The sequence below is a fragment of the Etheostoma spectabile genome, unplaced genomic scaffold, assembly GCF_008692095.1.
Source record: "Etheostoma spectabile isolate EspeVRDwgs_2016 unplaced genomic scaffold, UIUC_Espe_1.0 scaffold00018845, whole genome shotgun sequence".
NCBI classification, from domain to species: domain Eukaryota; kingdom Metazoa; phylum Chordata; class Actinopteri; order Perciformes; family Percidae; genus Etheostoma; species Etheostoma spectabile.
The window spans coordinates 22508-34272 of NW_022604514.1; the positions used below are offsets into that span (position 1 = coordinate 22508).

An 11765-nucleotide genomic window follows, 5' to 3' on the forward strand; every position below is an offset into this window, starting at 1 on the left:
CAGCAACCATTCACACACAGAAGTACACTGTGGCCGAGGCTGCTGTACAAGTACACCCCGTACTCAGGGTTCAGTGTTTTCGACTTTGACGTAGGACTGCAGGGATTGAACCACCAACCTTCTAATTGGCAGGCGACCGCTTTTCTACTTAGCCACAGCCGCCGTCTTTTAGTGTTGATATGTTGATGGCGGCCCACCACGGTATAGGGCAGACGCACAACAGGGTTTCTGCTATGTACACCACCGCTCCTTCAGCTGGTCATGAAAAGTCATGAAGTCGTAATTACGCGACTCTGCAGAGCCGTCTGATCTACTGGACTCGAGCCAACTGTCATCCGCTCTCTTTCGCCAAAGCAATTGGAATTGCCTAGTCTTACTATTTTGCATGCATGTATGTATGTATGTATGTATGTATGTAATATGCACATGCATATTGTAATGACGAGAGTCATTTATATATAAATCCTAAAAGACATTTGTGAAACCTGTGTGCATTCATTAATATTGAGATTAGATTTCTGGGACTCTTCAGTCTGGAGTACCCTCTTTCCTTAACTCACCTCCTCCTTCCCGACACCTTTCCTCTTGCCCTCCTTCTTCTTCTCCTCCGTCTCCTTGTGTTTCTGCATGTACTCGGCGATAAGGTCAAGTTCCAGGTTGTCTTGTGGCTCCCATGTGTTATCCTCACTGGAAAGGTGAGTGCAGACAGAAGAACATCTCCTCACACTTTGTTTTTAGACAATCCATTGATCATTTGAGGGCATGATACAATGCTGCAATCTATGCTGTAGATTATTTGCATACACACACATATACAGTACAGGCCAAAAGTTTGAACACACCTTCTTATTCAATGCATTTCCTTTATTTTCATGACTATTTACATTATAGATTATCACTGAAGGCCTCACAACTATGAATGAACACATGTGGCATTATGTACTTAACAAAAACTGTGAAATAACTGAAAACATGTCTTATATTCTAGTTCTTCAAAGTAGCCCCCCTTTGCTTTTTTGATAGTGCTGCAAACCCTTGGTGTTCTCTCAATGAGCTTCATGAGGTAGTCACCTGAAATGGTTTCCACTTTACAGGTGGGCATTTTCAGGGTTACTTAGTGGACTTTCTTACCTTATTAATGGAGTTGGGACCATCAGTTGTGTTGTGCAGAAGTCAGGTTGATACACAGCCAACAGCCCTATTGGACAACTGTTACAATTCATATTATGGCAAGAACCAATCAGCTAAGTAAAGAGAAACGAGTGGCCATCATTACTTTAAGAAATGAAGGTCAGTCGGTCCGGAAAATTTGAATGTGTCCCCAAGTGCAGCCGCTAAAACCATCAAGCGCTACAACGAAACTGGCTCAGATGAGGACCGCCCCAGGAAAGGAAGACCAAGAGTCACCTCTGCTGCTGAGGATAAGTTCATCTGAGTCACCAGCCTCAGAAATCACAAGTTAACAGCAGCTCAGATTAGAGACCAGATGAATACCACACAGAGTTCTAGCAGCAGGCATAGCTCTAGAACAACTGTTAAGAGGAGACTGAATCAGGCCTTCATGGTCAAATAGTTGCTAGGAAAACACTGCTAAGGAGAAGAAGAGATTTGTTTGGGCCAAGAAACACAAGGAATGGACATTTGACCAGTGGAAATCTGTGCTTTGGTCTGATGAGTCCAAGTTTGAGATCTTTGGTTCCAACCGCTGTGTCTTTGTGTGACGGAGAAAAGGTGACCGGATGGGTTCTACATGCCTGGTTCCCATCGTGAAGCATGGAGGAGGAGGTGTGATGGTGTGGGGGTGCTTTGCTGGTGACACTGTTGGGGATTTATTCAAAATTGAAGGCATACTGAACCAGCATGGCTACTACAGCATCCTGCAGCGACATTCCATCCCATCCGGTTTGCGTTTAGTTGGACCATCATTTATTTTTCAACAGGACAATGACTCCTAACACACCTCCAGGCTGTGTAAGGGCTATTTGACCAAGAAGGAGAGTGATGGAGTGCTTTGCTTCCACAGTCACCGGACCTGAACCCAATCCAGATTGTTTGGGGAGAGCTGGACTGCAGAGTGAAGGAAAAGGGCCAACAAGTGCTGAGCATTCTGGGAACTCCTTCAAGACTGTTGGGAAACCATTTCAGGTGACTACCATTCAAGAGAATGCAAGAGTGTGCAAAGCAGTAATCACAGTAAGGGGGGGTACTTTGAGGAAACTAGACTATATATGACATGTTTTCAGTTATTTCACACTTTTCATAATTCCACATGTGTTCATTCACAGTTGTGATGCCTTCAGTGATAATCCACAATGTAAATAGTCATGAAAATAAAGGAAATGCATTGAGTTATATGATAATGATATATACACAGTATATCAGGACCAAGAACACCAAACATTAATATTCTAGACTCATACTTACTCTGAGAACCCCTTCCATTTCAGCAGAAACTCTACTCTTCCCTTCACCACTCTGCGGTCCAGAACCTCCTCCACCACATACTCCTCTTCTTCCTCTTCCTCCTCCTCCTTCTTGCCTTCCTTTCCTGCTCTGGTCGCCAGCTTGCCGTCTTCTGAAGGTGCCTTTACTAGACCCAATGATTGGGGGGGGGGGGGACATGCAGAGATAAAGATACAAGGGTTAGAAGAACTAATGGGAGGTGTAAGTGAATTCTAGTTGACCGTGTTTTACTAGATTCAAATCTTCTGTTTGAATGGAGAAAATACAAGGGCTGATGAGGGGACCAATCCATAGGACTCCAGAGTGTCAAGTATCTCCTGCATTCAGACTGGAAGAACTACTACAATGTAAGGTCCAAAAGTCATTAACTGGAAATACAAGCTACATGCACAGTAGCCTGGACCAACCACACTTCATTTAGCAGAACATCTCCAGATGTTCCTGTGTGAAAATGGAAAGTTCAGAAAGACATTTTGATGGTGCAACAAGGCAGGCCTGGCCGCTTCTTTAAGGGAATAACTGTAAAGATTCCCAAAGAATATGTTAACGTTAGCCATCTTATATCTAACTGGGATGTTTTGGCAGTGATTGGAGCAGGATTGTTGAGGACGAAGTAAAGTTACACAGACTGATAAGCCATGGATGCAGAACATTGACATAGTGTGTGTGTGTGTGTGTGTGTGTGTGTGTGTGTGTGTGTGTGTCTGTCTGCTCTCTGTCAACATGTGTTTCTTCTATCAGGGTGAACAGTTCCTTCCTGAGACTATGTAGCAGAGCCAAAGTCGTTGCGTCCAGAGCTCAGCCCCGCCCACGACTATTCTGATTGGTTTAAAGAAAACAAACAAGCCAAAACATTTCTTCTACAGTAAAAGAACGAAGCAAAAAAATCCCAGTTAAAGCTGTTTTTAACTTTAATAAATGAAAACATCTTTCTAAGAGACAACAAGGAATCCTGTTAAATAATCCTGATTTCAATAGAAACAAAGTAATTGGGATTCATATCTCTTTCCCTAACGTACGACACGGAAAGCTTCAAATGATCACATTTCAGAAACATAAAAATCAGCAATTGTTTGTTTGTTTGAAGATATATTTCAGGCAACGCATTAAAGCTTGGTCTATTTGCTGGATTGTTCCAAGGTAACTGTTGGTAGCTAACGTTAGCAGATAAGCCCGTTGACAGTGTTGAGTCATGAAGAGTTAAAAACAATGTATTTATGCTAAAGTATGCTGCAGTCGGGTTGAGAAGATTTGATTTAATTCAGTGGTGAATGCTCCATATCAAGCTGTTTAATTATCATCTGTTGTCTCAGTGACGAGTAGATCAGGACGGCCCTATTGTCCCCCCCCCCACTCTAAAGAAATGATTAGGTCAAGTCTGGCATCTCACATATAGAAAGAAACCTTTTGCTTCACACCAGGAAGTAACCTTCTGCCCCCCCCCCCCCCCGCTGTCTTAGACTATAAGACAATACAATGTTGATTAACTGTATTTTTGTGTCTCTTTTATGTAGTGTTAACTAGCATGTTAGTTAGCAGTAATTGGCCTGTGTCTATGTTAATGTTAACTAGCATGCTTGTTAGCAGTAATTAGCCTGTGCCTATGTTAATGTTAACTAGCATGTTAGTTAGCAGTAATTAGCCTGTGCCTATGTTAACTAACATTTTAGTTAGCAGTAATTAGCCTGTGTCTGTTAATGTTAACTAGCATGTTAGTTAGCAGTAATTAGCCTGTGCCTATGTTAATGTTAACTAGCATGTTAGTTAGCAGTAATTAGCCTGTGCCTATGTTAATGTTAACTAGCATGTTAGTTAGCAGTAATTAGCCTTTGCCTATGTTAATGTTAACTAGCATGTTAGTTAGCAGTAATTACTTACGGTTACAACTTTCAGACAGGTTGCTCACGTCACATTTACGTCGTCAGTTGGAGGCTGCGCAGTAACGCTCAGCATCACCGGAAAAGCGCTTCTAATAGACTTCACTGGTCTCCATGGAAACAACGGGACCTGTTGGTCCACTTCTTTAACTGTCTATGGTTTCACTCACTCACTTAAAACAACTACTAACTGGCTCTATTAGCCTACAAGCTAGTGCTAGCTTGTAGGCTAATAGAGCCAGTTAGGTCAGTTGGGTCAGTGTTTTCTTTCTTTCATTCCAATTTCAGGTCTGTCAGTCACAGTGAAAACCGGGGACATTTCCAGGGACAGGTCACCAAAACCGGGGACTGTTCCCGGAAACCGGGGACGTCTGGTCACCCTCCACAAGGACTTTAGCTTGTGCTACACTAACTGCTAACGATGCTAACGGGCTAACGATGCTAACAGTCGTTGGTATCATAACTTTAACAAACTGTATGGATGTAAAACAATATTAACACACACACACACACACACACACACACATATGTATGTTTTTCATATGTTTACATATGGAAATGAATGAATGTAAGAATGTTTACCTTCTGTCTGGATCAGTAAGTGCAGCTAATCAGCCCCGGTAAAGATAACTGATTCTCTTCATAATCACGGATAACGGTCGCCGAAGGCCCGCCCCTCTGCCCTCACATCGACAGCTGATTGGACGGGACGTTAACAGCAACCAATAGAATTGAAGTAGGTCAACAGATTTTAAAACACTGTATTTTTACTGTAACACTGAACATATTCAAAATAAATTATTTAACGGTTACAAAAAAACACGGAAAAACTACAAAATAATATGTAATATAGAGTATACATAATTAAATAAACCTGACATGTGTGTAGTAATAACAATAACTGAACTTTTCTTTCATAAACATTGTGTGTGTGTGTGTGTGTGTGTGTGTGTGTTAATATTGTGAGTACATTTCTTGAGTTATTATTGTATGAAATTATGGTTTAAATTATGATAAATGTATATATTAACTCAGTGTTCACATCACTCCAGTTTGGAGGTCTTTACACTTTTTTCCTGCCCCTCAAAGAATGTATTTCAAAATGCTACTGCATACACAGAACCACGGGGGGATGGAGTCCAGGTTGAAATATACACAAGTTCTACTTTAAATATTAACAGATTATTAAAATGAAAAGTGGGCGTGTACAGGGAGGGATAAGAGGCTGAGACACATATGCACACTTGTAGGTAATATGTGATTTATAAACAGAATATTACATACAGATGTGCATGCACATGGTTTTATCGAGCTGATTTATTTTTGGCTTTTGGGTGTACGTACACTTTCCGTAAGGATCCTACATGCAGTTTTATAAATAAAACCCCAGATTATATGGATTATGGTGGGTTTGGTGATAGTGCTCTATAAAAGTAGTGATTATTTACATGGAGTCTGGTGGAGAAATGCTGTTCTATACACGCTAAAAGTAGTGATTATTTACATGGAGTCTGGTGGAGATATGCTGCTCTATACACTAGAAGTAGTGATTCTTTAGATAGATAGATATTCATTGATCCCCAAAAATGGGAAATTACAGTGTTACAGCAGCACACAAAATATACATACATACAATATACATGAAATAATAATAATAATAATGACAAAATATAAGAATATAAGAACAAATATTTAAATATGTACAAGATGGGAAAACAAAATCTGCAACTGTTTAAGTATGCTAAAATGTAAATGAACCAATCGTGCCGGTTGCCCTTATTGCAATATTGTGGTGTCTCAGAGTCTCATCTAGCACCCAGGGATGACGCGTTGAAGAGTTTTATTGCCTGTGGTAGGAATGATTTCCTGTAGCGGTCCGTGCTGCATTTAAACTGTCGAAGCCTCTTTGAGAAGGAGCTCCTCTGTAGGACCAGTGGGGGGTGGAGAGGGTGGTCAGGGTTATCCATGATAGATAACAGTTTGTTCAGTGACCTCCTCTCCACCACAGCTTCAAAAGTGTCCTGTTTGCAGCCGATCACGGAGCCAGCCTTCCTGATCAGTTTGTTCAGTCTGTTTGTGTCGCTGGCTCCGATGCTGCTGCCCCCCCCAGCAGATGGCGGAGGAGAACAGAGCGCTGGCCAGAACAGACCGGTAGAAGATCTCCAACATCCTGCTGCACACGTTGAAGGGATCTCAGCTTCCTCAGGAAGTAGAGTCTGCTCAGCCCCTTCTTGTAAACAGCAGTACTGTTGACCTTCCAGTTCAGCCTGCTGTCAATGTTGACACCCAGGTATCTGTACTCCTCCACCATCTCCACGTCACTTCCCAGGATGCAAAGGGGCTGCGGAGCCGTTCCCTTCCTCCTGAAGTCGATCACCATCTCTCTGGTCTTATCCACGTTCAGAAGCAGGCGATTCTTACCAGACCACTCCACAAAGTCACCCACCAGTGCCCTGTACTCTCCCTCCTGTCCATCCCTTATACACCCAACAACTGCAGAGTCATCAGAAAACTTCTGTAGGTGACATGACTCTGAGTTGTACTGGAAGTCTGTGGTGTACAAGGTGAACAGAAAAGGAGACAACACAGTCCCCTGTGGGGCCCCCGTGCCACTCACCATCAACTCAACATCAGACGGAACACGGTCCAGACCGACAAACTGTGGTCTGTCTGTCAGGTAGTCAGTGATCCAGGAGACTGTGGACGCACCGAGACCCATCATCCGCAGCTTCTCACCAAGTAGCAGTGGCTGGATGGTGTTGAATGCACTGGAGAAATCAAAAAATGTGATTCTCACAGTGCCGCCACCGCCATCCAGGTGATAATGAGCTCGCTGCAGAAGATAGATGACAGCGTCGTCCACTCCCACACGAGTCTGGTAGGCAAAATGTAGAGGGTCCAGAGAAGAACTCACCTGCGGCCTCAGGTAGGCCAAGACCAGCCTCTCCAGCACCTTCATCACATGGGATGTGAGAGCCACTGGGCGGTAGTCCTTAAGGCCAGATGGAGTCGACTTCTTAGGGACCGGGAAAGTAAAGGGACAAGGAGGCAGGGGATGGCTGTGAGCTAAACCTATTGAAGTAGCAGTTTATCTCGTTTGCTCTCTCCCTGCTGCCTGGTGTTTGTCCTCTTCTCCCCCCCACACCCGGTGATCTCCTTCATCCCTGTCCACACTTCCCTCATGTTGCTCTGCTGGAGACTGGCCTCCAGCTTCCTCCTGTAGATGTTTTTACACTCCCCCAGTTTATCCCGCAGTCGGTGCTGTGCTTCCCTAAGCTCCTGTCTGTCCCATGACCTGAAAGCTGTCTTCTTCTCCTTCAGAAGGACTTTTAGGTCACTGGTGATCCACGGCTTGTAGTTGGGAAAACAGCGTACAGTCCGGGAGGGCATGGTGGTGTTCTCACAGAACTTAATGTTTTCTGTGATACAGACAACCATGTTGTTGATGTCCTCCCCATGTGGCTCAAAGAGCACACTCCAGGGGGGCGCTGCTGAGCGTTAATGGAGTAAGACGTGAGTTTGGAAGCTCCTGCCGATCTCGGTTAAAATTGTAATCCATCTGCACTTTTTCTTCTCATATTTAGTATCGTCTTACTCCGCAATACTTTTTGTTGGGAAAGTTAACTCTTGACTGCGTAAGATGGCTGGAAAGAACTTTAAAACTCGTAATACTGTTCAGACACAACTGCGGCCTGGTCCTCAAACTGCAACCACATCCTCGAGTGAGCCATCTTTTGCTGCAGAGGCCGCCTCGACGCACGCTAACCTTGACATCGCTGCCCTCAAGCTCGACTTGCTGGCCTCGATGAGGAAAGATATTGCTGATATTTTTAAAAAGGAACTCCAGGATACTCTCGGGGATGCTTTGTCTACTATCAAGCTCGACCTGCAAGCGGTGAAATCACAGCTGGCGAATGATAAAGTTGCTACCGATGCTACCATATCCAAGCTAAAAGGTACAGTTGGAGAGATGGAGCACGCACTTAGCGAGTGCTCCGATGACATCGCCGGGATGAAAACTACTATCGAGTGCCTCTCAGCTACCGTGGTCAAGCTGGAAAATAAATGTGAAGACTTGGAGTCCAGATTACGGCGTAACAATGTTAGGATAGTGGGAGTACCGGAGGGTCCTGACACCTGTACCACTGCTGCTGTAGCCGCCTTACTGAAGGAAGCGTTCGGTCTGGAAAATGAGCCGCTTTTGGACAGGTCCCATCGGACCCTCAAACCCAAACCCAAGCCTGGTGATCGTCCACGAGCCATTGTGTGCAGATTTCATCGTTACAGTGACTGTGTTGACATTCTGCGCCGCGCTAGAGAGCTCCGACAGATGAAAGTCAGAGACTTGACCGTCTCACTCTTATCGGATCACACTGCCAAGATAGCTCGGGCTCGGGCTGCTTTCAACGAGGTCAGACGCCAACTTCGTGGCATTGTCGGTGCTCGATGTGGTCGGATTCATCCAGCGCGACTTCGCATCACATACAACGGTGTTGAGAAGGACTTTGTTTCTGCGGATGAAGCCAGCGACTATGTCAAAACTTTGATTTCTGGGTGAGCTCTAGTAGCTTTTCAGATTTTTGTTCTATTATTCCTTAGTTTGTGGACTCACCAGCCTTATTTATCTACATGTTCAGTATTTTTTTTCAGTAGATTTTCAGGTTTTCTGGCTTGCTACACTAACTAGGTTAGTGTCACTGTTTTATTTGTTTATAGCAGGTATTTTTTTTTTCCTTCAATCTTACTGTATGTGATTAACATAATATATATATTTTGTATTTTGTACTTCAGATATGATCAGCACTACCTCATTTTATGCTTTCTCCATCTGATAGTACAGGACTGAGGGCCTACTATTATTTGTCATTTTGCATTTTTACGTGCTTTACTATATTCATGTGCATACTGTTAAACAGTGTTGAGATCGGCGGGAGTTTTTTTTCTCTCTTACCTTTGTCTATTCTGCATGGTCTCCGGTTGTTCGACGCTATTGTGGACAACTTTTGGTTATTGTGGGAAACACTGCTGTCTCCTTTGTTCTATGGTTATATGGGGACTTTTGGTGTATTTGTGTTTGGGGTATGTTGGGGGTGGGTGTTCCACCCCGGCTCTCTATGACCATTTTCATTTTTTTATGTTATTTTTTTTATTTAAATGGTTAATGGCATTATAGATCCCAGCATGGCTGGGTCAGGCACACCTCTCAGATTTATCATTGGAATATCAGAGGTATGGGGAATCCTGTTAAGCGATCTAAGGTTTTTGCGCACTTGAAACGTTTAAACTCTGATGTAGTATTCTTGCAGGAGACTCACCTTCGCGTCAAAGATCACCGTAGGTTACATTGCCCTTGGGTGGCTCAAGTTTTCCACTCAAATTTAATTCAAAAGCTAGAGGAGTCGCCATTTTAGTTAGCAGAAAAGTTCAGTTCTCATCCACTGATGTTATTGCTGATAGGAACGGCAGATACCTCATGGTTGCTGGTACTTTTTCACAAAAGAGGGTTTTGTTTGTAAATGTAAATGCCCCAAACTTCGATGATGTTGAATTCGCTAACAGATTGCTGAGTAACATTCCCTTCTTGAATACACACCTGCTGATCTTCGGTGGGGATCTAATTTGTGTTTTTGACCCAATCTTGGATCGTTCTAATCCTCGAAATCTGACTCAATCTGCTATGTCTATAATATTCTCTGATTATAGACATGAAACGGAATGGTCTTGTTGATCCATGGAGATTTTCCCAGGTGCATCATTCACATTCTAGGAATGATTACTTTTTAATTGACAGTACGCCTAATGCAGGTGTAATTTCCTCTGACTATTTAGGTATTGTAATATCTGACCATTCACCTTTATTATTAGATATGCAACTTTCTACCTATAAACGTAGCCCACCTCTTTGGAGATTTAACTCTCTTCTATTGGCAGACAAAGAATTTTGCGAACTTATTTCAAATTCTATTGATGAGTTCTTGTCTTTCAATCAAAATGTATATATGCAGTTATTAAAAAAAAAGTTGATGTGTTTATGCATAAATCTAAAAGAAAGTTGATGTCATAATGAATTGTGATGATATAATAAAAAGAAAGTTGATGTGTATATGCATTAATATAAAGAAAGTTGATGTGTATATGCATTAATGAAATAGAAAGTTGATGTGTATATGCATTAATATAAAAGAAAGTTGATGTGTATATGCATTAATGAAATAGAAAGTTGATGTGTATATGCATTAATATAAAAGAAAGTTGATGTCATAATGAATAGTGATGATGACATAATGAATGGTGATGATAAATCAAAAGAAAGTTGATGTGTATATGCATTAATGTGATTATCACAGAACGCTGCGCGGCCAGTTGAGGAGTTTTATTCAATCCGAGCACGGATATTGACTCATATTACTCGGATAATACTTGTACTCGGCAAAAGTGCTTTATCCGTACCGGATACTCGTTTCAGCCGGATACTCGGATCACCCCTAATACACATCAACTTTCTTTTATATTAATGCATATACATATCAACTTTCTACTTGATTTATCATCACCATTCATTATGACATCAACTTTCTTTTTAATAACTGCATATACACATCATATTTATTTTTGATTTATGCATATACACATCAACTTTCTTTTATATTAATGCATATACACAACTTTTTTATTTATTTATGCATATACACATCAACTTTTATTGATATTAAAGCATGAACACATCAACTTTTATTGATGCATATAAATATCAACTTTCTTTTTATTTTACGCATATAAACATCAACTTTCTTTTTCATTAATGCATATACACATAAACTTTTGTTTTGATAAATGCATATACAGATCAAATTTCTTTTTGATTGATGCTTAAAAAACATCAACTTTCTTTTTAATAAGTGCATATACACATTCAATTTAGTTTTTATTAATGCATATACACATCAACTTTCTTTTAGATTAATGCATATACACATCAACTTTCTTTTTCATTAAGATAAGATGGTGCTTGAACATGAAGAGCTTTGTAGGTGAGAAGAAGGATTTTAAATTCTATTCTGGATTTTACAGGAAGTTAATGCAGAGAAGCCAAACCAGGAGAGATGTGATCTCTTTTCCTGGTTCCAATTAGAACACGTGCTGCAGCATTCTGGATCAGCTGAAGAATCTTTATGGACTCTTTTAAGCAACCTGATAATAAAGAATTGGAGTAATCCAGCTTAGAAGTAACAAATGCGTGGACTAGTTTTTCTCTATCAATTTTCGACAGGATACTCCTGAATCTCTGAATGTGATGACTACTGCACTGGGGAAACTTCGGCAGGCCTGGCCACGATTTCACGTCAGGGAGATTTTCCGTGAATGTCATGGAGAGTTTAACTTTGCAGAGTTTGATTGTGCGAAGTCAATACAAACAAAGAAATG

General features: G+C 41.7%; 1 long non-coding RNA gene across 1 annotated transcript; it reads right to left on the reverse strand.

Annotated features, from left to right (window-relative positions):
* Positions 1–590: 590 nt before the first annotated feature.
* Positions 591–5041, reverse strand: LOC116682749 (uncharacterized). The gene is made up of 3 exons (XR_004330476.1): positions 4923–5041; positions 2425–2590; positions 591–687 (listed from the first exon to the last, which is right to left on the reverse strand). It is a non-coding gene; the product is annotated as an uncharacterized LOC116682749 (long non-coding RNA).
* Positions 5042–11765: the final 6724 nt, after the last annotated feature.